Source organism: Helianthus annuus, chromosome 17 (assembly GCF_002127325.2).
Source record: "Helianthus annuus cultivar XRQ/B chromosome 17, HanXRQr2.0-SUNRISE, whole genome shotgun sequence".
In the NCBI taxonomy this organism is placed as follows: Eukaryota; Viridiplantae; Streptophyta; class Magnoliopsida; order Asterales; family Asteraceae; genus Helianthus; species Helianthus annuus.
Genome location: NC_035449.2, coordinates 187100319 through 187111615, shown reverse-complemented (window position 1 = coordinate 187111615; position 11297 = coordinate 187100319). Strand labels below are relative to the sequence as shown.

Genomic DNA, 11297 nt, shown 5'->3' with positions numbered 1-11297 from the left:
CACAGGTGGTAGAGTTTGTGATTTTCTAGTGATACAAACGGTTCGGCATGGAATGTTTTTGCACATACACATATTTGAGGATTTTAATTAATCTCCAGCCAGCGTGAAGGGTTTTGCACGGAAAAATACAGGTTTCTTAAGTCTACAGTAGTTACAAAAGCGTTGTTCACTAAAGACCTGGGGAATCTTTATGAAAGCTGATAGTTCAAGATTGAAGACCTGCAGGATTCGGTTTTGGGTTTGATGTTTCTTTGGGATTTTACAGGGATCTGGGGGTAACTCAATTCGTTGAGTTTGCAAACGATGTACTTGGTCTAGCTGACTTCCTGAGTACTGATGCTGAAGATCCGTAGTGCATTACGTGGTCAACTTCACAAAGGCGAGACAATGAGATTTGGATGTAGTTCAACTAAGCATGCTGGTTGAGCTTGCAAGGGATACACTTGGTCTAGCTGACTTTCCTGAGTGTTGATGCTGAAGATTAAAGTGCAGTACTTGGTCGATTCCACAAAGACGGTTTACAGAAGACAGTTCACCAGAAATCTCTATCAATGTAGTATGCTTGTATGAAACAAAGTTCTTATGTCCGATCAAAACTTGATGCAGTTCTTAAAGATTGGAACCCTTATCAAATGTCGGTTGGAGTATTGGAAGATCAGCGGATGATCGGTCAATTGAGGAAATTGCACAACACCCAACACGGATACGCGTACTTTAAGGGGGAAATATTTTACAAGGAGCGCCAAGATACTACTTACCTGGATCATCGGTCAAGGGGGAATTTGTTAATACAGAGAAGATGAATACTTGACTGAAGATCGATTGCAGTTGCATTTTCAGCATTCGACAGCAACGGACAAGGGGGAATTTGTTGATGCAGATTTTGTGTCTGATGCTTGTCGAATAGATTAGTTATTATTTTACGCTGAATTTGTAATAGTTAGTGAAACGGTCAAACGAACGTGTATTGACCCGCTCGTTTAAAGTGGTCAAACGAGAGGGTTATTTGTTTGACCATGTGTGTTTGCTAGACAAATGGGTGTGGGTATAAATACCAACCCTTTGTCTCATTTGCAAATAGAGAGAAGGGGAGTTCATTTGAGAGTTCCCTGTGAGCTTCATTGTGTGGGGGAGAGATCACCACTTGGTCTCTCCCCGGATGTATACTCCTTTGGTATTAGTTTGGTTATCTTGTAATCGGGCCGATTTGTAATGTTATACTACCGGATTAATACAAAGAAGTTGTTTGTCCATCTCTAATCTCTCCCGCCTTGAACCGATCTCACACTAATCACGGTTTCGGTCACGAAACACGGTCCTACATCATCTTCCCTTGTAAGACCAGAAATTTCATTCTTTCGATTCAAAACAGGCACACTAAAAATAGGAAATATTCTACATTTTTCTCCGGCGAATTTAACCGTATAGCCTTGAATTATTAATTGATCTAAACTAAGAATGTTTCGATCTAATTCAGGGGTGTAAAATACACTCTGAATTCGAAACTTCTCGCTTCCTGATGTTACATCCACCGCCCCAATTCCTCTTATAAAAAAGAAATTGTTTTCTCAGGTATTAGTTTACCGTTCATGTTTTTTATTCTCTTAAATGCATCTAAGTTTCCAGCATAGTGATGTTTAAAATACATGCATACATACCAGATCTCGGACCACAATCCTCCATCTGTACCGGTGACGATAAATTCCAGTTTGTGATCTTCAACTGTGTCCTGTTGTTGTACCCTGGTATTGATGGCCAGACGAATTAGTTGTGTCGCCTCATCATTTTCTTTTGTCTTGCATGACAGAATTTGATGTCCCGGTTCATTGCAGTAGTAGCATCTCCTCTGCAGTAAACTTGTTCTTCGTTGTTCTTTCTTTTCATCGGTGCAATGCTTGCAGGGCATCATCGTCGATGTTGGCTTGAGATCTTCCTCACATCCTGTGGCTCTGATACCACTTTGTTGAATATCATTGAAATGTGCAGCGGAACTTACTTGAGTATTAGGATTCATATTGTGATATACAGGAAACAAGAGAATGCAGTTTGATATGAATGGACAATTCGAGTGGGAAATTGTCTTGGTACCTGTAAATGTTCCCGGCAAGTTCATTATATACATCATACATGACGGTTGTAAGGTGGTTGGTTTTGGAGGGAATAACCGCCATTTGAAACAGTAACTCACAAACCAACACAACCGTTCGAATATAATCATTACATACTTCTAAACATAAGTTTAATTACTAATACATACATAACATATATATAATTAAGTTTATATATTCTAATATTCCCAAAGGATAAAAGTTTTAGGGTGTTCATGCGCAAAGAGATTGTGACTGGTTAGGCTTTGAAAGATAATAAGTGCGTGAAACCTATAATGACTGACCTAGATCCATTTTCTATATGGCTGATCATGAGTCACAGCATTAACTAATCTTTACCTTGTTTAAAAAAGCCATGGCATTCAGTTACTTAAACCCGTTATATTTCAGCTACGACTCGTGTTTTGAAAATAAAGGTTGAAAAGCTTCTGTATTTGGGTTGTACCACTACAAGAACAGGGCACCTTTAGCGGCGACGGCTGTCGCCGGTATTGACCGCTGTTGTCGCCGCTATTGACTATTAGCGGCGACATGTCGCCGGTAAAGCATCGCCGGTATTGCTCGGACGCTATTGACTGACTGTCGCCGGTATTGATAGCTGTCGCCGGTATTGATGCTGCACTTTTAGCGACGACAGATGTCGTCGCTAACAGTGTCGCCGGTATTGACTTTCGTCGGTAAAGGGTGAAGAGCAATAGCGGCGACACAAGTCGCCGCTAAAAGTCTATTTTTTTTTAATACAGCAGCTGTATATACAGCTGCCCAGCCAGTTTTACGGCCGAAAAAACAAAACCTGCCTATTTTCAAACAACGCAAGCATACGCAACGAACATAATCAACATATACTAAAGGTAATATAATTAAAAACTACGTTTAAGTCGTACATTATATCCTACAACGTTTAATTAAATCCAAAGCATACATTAAAAACAAGTCACTCATCGTCATCGTTATCGTTGGGTTCATCGTCGGATTCATTATCGAATAAGTTGTCAGAATCGTAGCCTTTTGACTTTCCTTTTCCTTTTCCTTGTGAAGCAAGATAGTTGTTAAGTTGGTTCAAAAATGACGGGGTTTGGAACAAGCTTTTAACAAAATCCTACAATAATAGATAGCAAAACGTATATTAGCATATTAATTAACGCTACCAACATATATTTAACAAGGAAACATGCGTTCGTTTGTCATTTTTTAAATTGCGCAGTTTACCTCGGAAAAGGGTTCTTGCGTCCGAGCTTGCGAAGACGACATGTTAGATGACGAGTGCGAGGACGTGTTGGAAGAAGGTTTAGGCCCCATCCCGCGGTACCATCCTCGCCGCTCACCCAACGCTTCCTGATACGGGGCAATTGGCGGACCCTCACCGCACCATTGACTTGTGGCCTGTTGTATGTTCCGCTGTATTTTACGAAGATGATTAAATATATATGTGTGTATATATATATATATATTTGTTATAGAAAATAATACTTAAAAGAAATACTTACGTAATTTTGTTCAGCAACCGGATCAACCCAATTCCCTTGATTGTCCGTGTGGGTTTTAGCATACGTAGGTACCCAATCCATATCCTGTTTAACATTAAACTTAGATTAGACATTAAATAAACAAAAGCTTACACACACGCACACATACATAAAACATTACATTTTTATAGGCGGTGCTACCGTACGAAGATGTCCCCCCCACGGTATGGGAATTGTTGTTTCTCGCGTACTAGTGTGTTGGCCTCGCTTCTTTTAATATATTTAGCTTCCCGGAAACCTTCAATGGCTCTCAACCAGTTATCATAGGGCATATCCTCGGGATGGAATGCCCTTGCACTCTCAAGATCATTGTAACCTCCCTTGCTCTTAAATAATTTTTTAGCCTCGTACTTGCGGTCAGAGTACCGCTTCATAAGCACAGCCCTAATGCCACCCGTCAAGTTTTTGGCCTCTATATCACGTTCCACTTCATCAAAATTGAAATTTTCCTACAAATTAAATAAAAAAGTTAAAATATCATATATAAATTAGATTTGCATGTGCTTAAATATTTGATAAAATTTTATGCATATAAGTTATTTACCCGTAAGTGGTTCATGAGGGCATCCTTGTAATGTTGTTCAACGTTATCCCATCCAATTTTATCGAGGGGGATGGACCGCCACATATACAGGTCGGCCTCCCGTGAAAACATATCCCTTGTTTTACCAACAGGGGTATACGTCACCTGCCTGTCAAACGTAAGCGATACAGGCCCCCCCGCTTTTACCAGACGCCTTAGTTTCTCGTTTTTTGCTTTCCCCCTAACCCTCTTCGGGGGAACCGCTGCAATTAAAACAAAAATAATTAGTAACAACATTTATAATATATAAAATATAAGGACTACAAAATAATTTAGTAAAAGACTTACCGTCTGTCTCATGTGTGCCACGAAATCCACCAGGAGGAATCGGTGGATCACCAGCGCCGTCACCCCCATGTCCCCAGGGGGCCACATCAGCCATCAGATACGCGAATATCAACAATATCGAAAACATACTCCCTATAAAGTTACAAATGTTACAGCATGTGTATCTAATACAAATTAAGGGAAAGTACAACAAGTGTAACTCAAATTCAAATAAATATTTCAAACAAGTGTTAATCAATTACAAATCAATAAAAATTACAATAACTTTTCTTTTAGTCAGACTCCACATAATCGGGATCATCCTCATCATAAGCAGCCTCGACCTCATCAGAATCAGTCTCGACTTCAAACACTTCATCGACGGTGGCCGTTGGGGGATCAACTTCAATTGAAGGCTCACCCGCAGTAACATGAGAAGATCCAATTTGAAAGTATTGGGTCAAGTCAATGACAAGTGGACAGTCAGATGAAGAGTTGTTGTCAACAACGTCACTATCTTCTAAGCGTTCGCCAACATTTTGAACCTTATTGACGCGGTCATCACTTAATGGCCGATCCCAAATTCTTCGATGATTAACATTTTCGACTACCCACCTATGTTTATTTTTTTGGTTTCGATACATTTCTTGGATGAAGAACACTTGTTTGGCTTGCGAAGCAAATATGAGTTGATCGTCTTTGTCCCATTCATGTTCAGTGCTTATACTGGTGATATTATTGTCATGGTTTACACCCCTTTGAGTATCAAACCACTTGCACCGAAATAGGACAGTGGAATAATCATTTGTATAACGCAACTCAATAATTTCTTCTAATTGGCCATAAAATTTCACACCGTTCTCTCCAACCACTTCCACCCCAGAGTTTTGCGTTGCGCATTTTGCATCACGTTCAAGTGTCTTAAACCTAACACCGTTGACTATGCAAGCAGTGTAAGTGTAAGCAGTCATTTTCGCACAAATTGAAAGAGCATACAACTCCGGGTGGAATTCTGGAGAATTTTGTGTTTTCATCGAATGGACCTAACAAATATATAGTAATAATGTTTGTTATATATGTATTACCTAGCAAGTATAGAGTAATGAGTGTTATATATGTATTATACCTTATGGAGAAACCATCCCAGAAATTTGGTTTTAAGATCATCATGGGGATGTGTATGTTTGAATTCACTACATTGATGACAAATATAAGAAAGGAACGAAAAATACCAATTAACAGATTATGAAATGTTAAAGATAGAAGCACTCACTTCATGTACTCCCTAACTTCTGCGCAGTTTTCGAGGACAAACCATTCCATCTTGCTTTTTTCGATGAATGATAGATATTTCTCCTTTCTTGCGCCAACATAACGACATTTTGACTCAAACACCCATAACTTTCTTTTTTCAACAACGACATCATCGTTTCTATCTGGGCGATTGAACTTAGTCTGAACATCTTTAAGGTACATTGAACAAAATGTTAGAGCTTCTTCAAACACATAACATTCAGCTATACAACCTTCAGGCCTTGCCGGGTTTTTAACATAGTTCTTTAGTTTTTTCATGTACCTTTCAAATGGATACATCCATCTAAAAGCTACTGGACCTCCCGCAATCGCTTCATCAGGTAAATGCACAAGTAAATGAACCATAATGTCAAAAAACGCAGGTGGATAGATCATCTCTAACTTGCATAAGATGGTAACAATGTCATCCTTTGCTTTCTTCATATCATCCACCGATAGTGTTCTAGAGCAAAGTTGCTTAAAGAACATACAAAGGTCTACTATTGGTGTAGATGTATCTTTAGTCAAAAGCCCTCTAACCCCAATCGGTATCAAACGTTGCATGAGGATATGACAGTCATGAGATTTCAACCCGGTAATGTTAGCATTGTTATCTGTCACCCTCTTACTGATATTCGATCCAAACCCATCTGGTAATTTAACATTTTTTATAAACTGACAAAAAAGTTTTCGATCATCGGACTTGAATGAGTACTTTGGGTGGGGACTTAAGAACTTGCCACCCGATTGTTTCAGCCATTGTGACGGCCGAATGTTTAGTTTTTCCAAGTCAGACCGCGCATTTGGCGTGTCTTTGCTCTTATCGTTCATCAGAAGAGTACCGAGCAAGCTGTCGCACACATTTTTCTCTATATGCATTACATCTAAGTTATGTTTCAGCTGCAGAGAAGACCAATACTCAAGGTCAAAAAATATGCTTCTTTTGGACCAGTTCAACTCGAAATCTGACCGGGTTATCCTCCTACCTCCAAAATCTGGATGCTTGCCTGGTAGACGATTAATTAAACGACCTAGTTGAGCTTCTATGTCAGCTGGGCTAAACTGTCTCGGAGGGTCTCGTGTCTCGGGTCTCCCGTTAAAGTCGAGACTTGTTCTCCAAGGATGGTTGGCATCTAAGAACCGGCGATGGCCAACATAAGCACATTTACCAGTTACACGTATTGAAGGAGTGTCTTGGTTACAAGTTGGGCATGCCATGTAGCCTTGTCCGCTCCAACCTGATAGGCTACTACGGGCTGGAAAGTCATTTATGGTCCATAACAACGCCGCCTTCATTGTGAAGTATGTGTTTGTTGCTGCGTCTTTAGTACGTACACCTGTCTGCCACAATTGCTTAAGCTCATCCACTAACGGTCTAAGGAAAACGTCCATGTCTTTCCCCGGTGATTTAGGGCCAGGAATCAACAAGGTCAACATGAATGTGGACTCTCGCATGCATAGCCAGGGAGGCAGATTATATGTGGTGAGTATAACCGGCCACGTGCTATGAGTCGAGGATCCACTACCGTTGTTAAAGGGATTAAAACCGTCAGCTGCAAGCCCTAAGCGAACATTTCGTGGCTCCATCGCGAAGTTTGGGTACTTTTTATCAAAGTCTTGCCATGCAGATCCATCAACTGGATGACGCATAGTCCCATCTTCCGATCGTCCGGTACTATGCCATATCATATCTTTCGCTGTGTGCCTTGAACAATACAAACGTCGTAGTCTAGGCGTCAAAGGAAAGTATCGTAACACCTTACGAGCCACCTTCGTGCCTTTTGTGTCTTTATCGACCCATCGACTCTCATTACAAACGGGACAATTTTGCAAGGACTCGTTTTCTTTCCAAAAGAGAGCACAATCATTTGTGCACACATCTATCATCTCCTATGCCAAACCAATCTTCTTAAATGTCTTCTTAGCTACATAATATGAAGGGGGAATCTTGTTGCCTTCTGGCATTGACTCTCGCAACAACGAGAGGAGTCGATCTACTCCTTCATTTTGAAAATGGTACGTATCCTTTATATTCAAAAGTTTTGCTAAAAAGTCGATAGAAGAAAACTTAGTACAACCAGGATATAATTCTGTTTCAGCTTCCTTTATCAGGTCTTCAAAATCATCAACAGCACCGCTACTATCTCCATTCGAGTTCTCTTGGTTAAGGTATGTATCTTCTTCCATACGCTCCCCCCTAATGTCTTCAATAACGTTTACCATACCGTCTTGTGGCGCAACATCGTTTACTTGTGCAATTGGAGTCGTGTCCCTGTGATAGGTCCACGAAGTGTATTCCTTCCAAAATTTGTTAATACGCAAATGGTATTTCATTTCTGCCATAGTTATTAAGCCGGAATTTTTACATTGGGTACACGGACATCTAACTTCATCGTGGTTTTTTATCACTCTTTCACACATCTCGATAAATGACTCGAGTCCTTGCTTGTAGTGAGGTGAATGACGTGGGGAATCAATCCAACTTTTATCGATAGGCATTATGCAACTGAAAGAAAATCTAATTTAGGATTAACAAGACAAGGGTAGGCTGCTAAACCCACTTTTTGAACACTTTATCTCACATGTGAATGTGTATTACATGATTGTTTGTTTAAGAAAAATTCGGCAGCATTTCCTCTTAGCTCCCAAGTATATATGTAATGATATATATACCCGAGGAGCAAAGAGAAAATGATAACCGAATCCTTCTTAAACAAACAATCATGTAATACACATTCACATCCTAAATGAGATAAAGTATTCAAAAAGCAGTCCCAAGATAAACGGGGACAACCCGAAATTAATTTCTAAATCAATTTCGGGCGGGTATTTCTAAGCTCGCTATGTTTAAAATGATTAATTCAAACACGGGTACAATTTTTTAAGCTTGTTATGTTCTTAATGATTGTTTTAAATTTTGGGCGGAATGTTATGTTTTAAATCATGATTTCAATTTCGATTGGGTGTTTTCTTAGATCGTTATGTTTAAAATGATGATTTCATACATACTAACATACACAATTTACATACCTAAACTAAAAATTATACAATTTCTAAACTTCAAAAAAAAACGAACCATTATACAATTTACATACACATTTTTCAAATACACCTACATTATACAATGTAAACATACTAACAATTATACAAACATACATACATTCATTCATACACTTACATACCCACATACAACTTAAACTAAAAATTATACAATTTACATACTAACAATAATACAAACATACATACTAACATACTAAACTAAAAATTATACATTTTCTAAACTTTAAAAAAAAAAACTAACCATTATACAATTTACATACACATTTTTCAAATACACCTACATTATACAATTTACATACTAACAATTATACAAACTTACATACATTCATTCATACACTTTACATACTAACAATCATACAAACATACATACTAACATACACAATTTACATACCAAAACTAAAAATTATAGAATTTCTAAACTTTAAAAAAAAAAACTAACCATTATACAATTTACATACACATTTTTCAAATACACCTACATTATACAATTTACATACTAACAATTATACAAACTTACATACATTCATTCATACACTTTACATACTAACAATCATACCAACATACAAACATACATACTAACATACACAATTTACATAACAAAACTAAAAATTATAGAATTTCTAAACTTAAAACAAAAAAAATAAAAAATAAAAAAAAACTAACCGGTTTTTGAGGTGGTGACCGGAGAAGAGATGGTGGTGACCGGAGAAGAGATGGCGGTGACCGGAGTTTCTTCCACAAACACAAAAATACACAAAAAATAGCAAAAATTAAAGCCTATAACGCGTATGTAACAAATGTAGAGAAGAAATGTAGCATAAAGCAAGTAAAACTAACCGATTGGGCCAAAATTCGGGTGTCTCCGGCGGTGGAAGGAAGAAATTTGGGGGGAAAAGTGAAGAGGAAAGAGGGAAAGTCGCTGATAAAGGTGTTTTACGTATCGGCTTTTAGCGGAGACGCCTCGTCGCCGGTATTGACCATTCGTCGCCGCTATTGGTTTAACCAGGATAAGATTTGTGTGGCTAGGGTTTAATGTGGGACACAAACTTTTAGCGGAGACAGCTGTCGCCGCTAATACCCTACTTTACGTCGCCGGTATTGCCTTTTAAGTCCCCAACCGTTAGATCAGGATTTTGATCAACGGCTGGGGTTTGGTCTCAGGGTGTGTGACACGGATCGACCAATAGCGGCGACATTAGGACCGTCGCCGCTAAAAGCCTCCCTTTCTTGTAGTGTGTTGTAGAGTTAGCTTAATTATAATTATTATTATGTTATAAAATTTAGAATTATGTATGTAAATACTTACGGGTCGTATAGTCTTGGTTCAGGCCCCAAATACACATTCAACACACACTCACAATTATGTATGTAATGTAAATACACAGAAGGTTTAAATGTAAAAATGTCTGAAGATGGAGAAAGTTTACAGAAGTTGTTTCGAATGAAAAAATGGGTGTACTGTATTCAATAAACAAAAACAATAAATAGCCATACATCATACATATGTGAGAATATTAAAAAAAACTACTCTACCTAAAAACTAGGACATGATAAACAAGTCAGACGATTCACAACCCAATAAACTCGGTACTACCAATGTAACACCCCGTGTTTTCCAAAAGTCAAAGTCAAAGTCAAGTGTTGACTGTTATTGGAATTAAAGATCAATAAAGATTAATTTCATTTTAGTTTCATTTTGATTTTCATATTATTTGGAGTAAGTGTTGTATAATCAAACTAATCGGACGATAATCGAACTGTGAATCAACGACCGACTGTGAATGGTAGGAAGTAACAATGCAATAAAGCTAATCAATCAATAACCAAGGTGAATCGAATCAATCATCAAACTCAAGTGTGGGGATTTTAGTACTTTTTATACGTGTGTGTGTGCCTTATGTGTTACTTGTGCATGTTTACTTTTATGTTAAAGTGTGTGGAGAATCAATCAAATCAATCAAGACTCAAAGGTGAATCAAACTCGATGGAAATCGAACCCGAAATGGTTGTAAGGATGCTTGTATGTTAGATATAGTAGTTGAGACTAAAAGTAATTTGATTAGGAAATTCTATCATTCTCAAATCATCGTTCATCGAAGTCGAAATATCAAAAATCGTCGCGAAACACTCAAAACCAGGCAAGCCGATCGAACAGGGCAACCTGATCGAACAGGCTAGCCGATCGAACAGGGCAACCTGATCGAACAGGCTAGCCGATCGAACAGGGCAACCTGATCGAACAAGCTAGCCGATCGAACAGGCTGTTCGATCGGGCAGCTGCTCGATCAGGGAATGCTGTTCGATCAGCTGACCCTTTCCTCTTTTGGAAGCCTATAAATAGGGGCTGTCCTTGTCAAACTTTCCACTTTTGGAAAAGCTCTGACCGACCAGCCTCTTCTTCTCACTAAATCTCAGATTTCTCTCAAACCGGTAAGTATTTCGCTCTAATCCTTGTACGTT

The 11297-nt window shown here is 38.6% G+C and overlaps 1 long non-coding RNA gene across 1 annotated transcript; it reads right to left on the bottom strand.

The window, feature by feature from the left end:
* Nucleotides 1-3204: 3204 nt before the first annotated feature.
* Nucleotides 3205-4277, bottom strand: LOC110923210. The gene is made up of 4 exons (XR_004885464.1): nucleotides 4179-4277; nucleotides 3756-4083; nucleotides 3596-3679; nucleotides 3205-3506 (listed from the first exon to the last, which is right to left on the bottom strand). It is a non-coding gene; the product is annotated as an uncharacterized LOC110923210 (long non-coding RNA).
* Nucleotides 4278-11297: the final 7020 nt, after the last annotated feature.